Genomic DNA, 2,906 nt, shown 5'->3' on the forward strand with positions numbered 1-2,906 from the left:
AGCTTAGCAGTGGTGACGTGAAGTCATGTGACCGTGCTGTAGTTCCTTTATAGCCCAACATTAGCCTCCTTTAGCTTAGCGGTGGTGACGTGAAGTCATGTGACCATGCTGTAGTTCCTTTATAGCCCAACATTAGCCACCTTTAGCTTAGCGGTGGTGACGTGAAGTCATGTGACTGAGCTGTAGTTCCTTTATAGCCTAACATTAGCCTCCTTTAGCTTAGCGGTGGTGACGTGAAGTCATGTGACCGTGCTGTAGTTCCTTTATAGCCCAACATTAACTTTTAACGTTGGCAAATGTTTTTTACGCTTGAATCCCTCTAACTTGTTGCTGTTGGTGGTTGCAGTGGCTGATCGGGGACAGGGACAGTCACTGTGGGGTGATCTGCTCGCGGACGCAGGGGAAGCCGGTGTGCGGCTCGGACGGGCGGAGCTACGAGACGGGCTGCGAGCTGCAGAGAGCGCGCTGCAAAGATAAAACTCTGACACTCGCACACCGCGGCCGCTGTCGAGGTGAGCATCAAACTTTGCATTACATCTATGCTGGTGTTCTAAGAAAAGCATATGTTAAGCTGCATTCAAGGACAATCAGTCATTTTCCAAATATGTTTTAAAGGTAAGAAACTATAAACCCGCAACATCCGTACATGAATAAACAAGTGCAACGAGGTCCTACTCATAACTTTACAGTAAGTAACTCTACAATGCCCTAGCCGTTGCATTATTGTGACTTTTTGTGTTTCAGGTAAAAACTGGGTTAAAAACGATCAGTTGCCGGTGGCTCCATCACCGACTTCTTCATCTGAGACGAGAGACGTGGAGGTCAAAGGTGAGAACTCTAAACACTTTGACTCTGATCAACAGTCCTATAAACAGAGACAGAATATGAGGAGATGAAGTTCTAATGAAAGATTGATCTGCGTTACCAAGAGCCAAGATAGCATGAACAGAAAAATAAGATAGCAATTGAAACACATGTGAAAGAGAGTAAAATACATTGCGTTGGTTCCTAGAAGTTGTAAAGATCCACTGGAACCCTTTGCTGGATTATTTGTGCATCTAATTGTAACCCAATTCTTCCCTCTGAGACTTCATACTGTAAACTTGGGAAGCAGTACACTGTGATTTACTCTCCGCCTCCGGGAGCATGTTTAAGATGTTGCAGCCTTAGTTTGGGAAAAGTGGAACCGAACCGAAGATGTCTTTGATTTTCCGCCTCTCTGTAGGCGTGTAAGTTTTTGCAGACCAGGATCACACACTTCCTCTCTTGATTGATAGGTCTGAAGTCAAGGTTGGAACTTGGTATCCCCCCCCCATTCCTCTATTTATTTTTTCAGCCGCACTGTCCATTAGGAAAACAGCATTCCCAAAGGAATCCATTTGGAGTGGGTGTATACTCGCTGTGTGTAATATGTGGTTTAGTTTCATAATGTGAGCGGTGTGCCACGCCAAGGAGAGCCGGGCAGAGATCACAGTCTCTGTAGACGCAGAGGACGGGTGTGTTGTAACGCCACCGCTGATGATGAACCAATGCTTGTTAACAAAGGCAAAGCTTGGCAAAGGCATACTTACGTGAGATTCAAATAAAAAAATAAAAACAACAGATACATTTCACGACGAGAGACGTCGATTACTACCATGTTCCACAAACCCCAACGAACTCATAACTGAGCTTAATAAAAACAGGCAGACCTGTTGTGAACTGAGTGAAATCAACACGTCGTAAATAAGCTCATTACGGTAGTGGTAATTGTTCCTATTTACAGCCAGGTTTGGTACGATGTGTCAAAAGTCAATAAAACTTGCCTTAGAACGTAAATACAAAGAAACGAGCCTTTAGATGTGTATGTGGATGCCTTGTGCACAGATAGAAAGAAATAGATGCTGAACTGGATGGTCCCATTTCCCAAACTGGGAAGTTGTTTTTCTGAAACCGATGTGTTCACGAGCTTTAGGTGGTAGTGTGGATACAACAACGGATGATAAAAAAGGCGTGTTGTAGACGTTTTTTTGGTTGTTTCCCAATTATTACATGACAACAAAGAGCAAAATAGAGACTCAGTGTTTCCCCTATATAAAAAAAAGAATTGTTTTACTTTTTTATTTTTTCTTAAAATAATAAGTGGCGACCCTTTTTCATTTTTGATTGTTTGTTATGTAGATTTGTAGTATTTGTGTTACTGGTATAGCATGAACCAAATTCGCCTAGGGCGCCAGATCTGGGGGGCACTGCGCTGGTAGCTCTGGGAGGGAAAAAACATTTTTGACTGTTGCTGCTCATCCAAATGTTCAGCCTTGATGTAACAACATTCATAATTAAGTAAATGTAACACCCTTTTCACCCCGGTTACACGTTTAATTTGCCCTGTACGGTGGGCGCTAGGTTAACTAGGTAAAATAAGATATGAATGAACAACAAAAATAAAATAAGCTACATTTATTTGTTATTGGCTATGGTAGGTTATTTGTTATGTTCACATACTTATTTGATTATTAAAATGTAAACCAATCTTTTTCATATGGGCGTTTTAGAATTGTACCCCCTAGATCAGGTCTCTAGTAATTGTGTGCTCAAAGTGCACCAGATTTAAGCATTTTACTGTAAAATACTGTAAAAAATCTTCCCGGGGGAGCATACCCCCGGACCCCCCTAGAGGATGTGATGTCCACCCCCCAATTCAAACATGTTCATACAATACTGAATACATTTGAAGCTATTTTGACGTCTATTACCCATGTCAATAAGTTTCTTTTTTTGCAGAGTATTTGTCTTTTGTAGAGATTTTTCATTTATCTTTACACATAAAATGTCGCCTAAAATCTCGCCTAGGGCAGCAAATTGTCTAGAACCGGCCCTGGTACTAGGCCTAAAGAGCCTTTCTTGTACTGACACATAGAAACAAATTC

The 2,906-nt window shown here is 41.8% G+C and overlaps 1 pseudogene; it reads left to right on the forward strand.

Annotated features, from left to right (window-relative positions):
* The first annotated feature begins 346 nt into the window (after positions 1 to 346).
* LOC104946654 (SPARC-related modular calcium-binding protein 1 pseudogene) lies at positions 347 to 828 on the forward strand (annotated as a pseudogene).
* The last annotated feature ends 2,078 nt before the right edge of the window (positions 829 to 2,906 follow it).

The sequence above is a fragment of the Notothenia coriiceps genome, unplaced genomic scaffold (genome assembly GCF_000735185.1).
Source record: "Notothenia coriiceps isolate Sejong01 unplaced genomic scaffold, NC01 NC01_scaffold00011262, whole genome shotgun sequence".
NCBI classification, from domain to species: domain Eukaryota; kingdom Metazoa; phylum Chordata; class Actinopteri; order Perciformes; family Nototheniidae; genus Notothenia; species Notothenia coriiceps.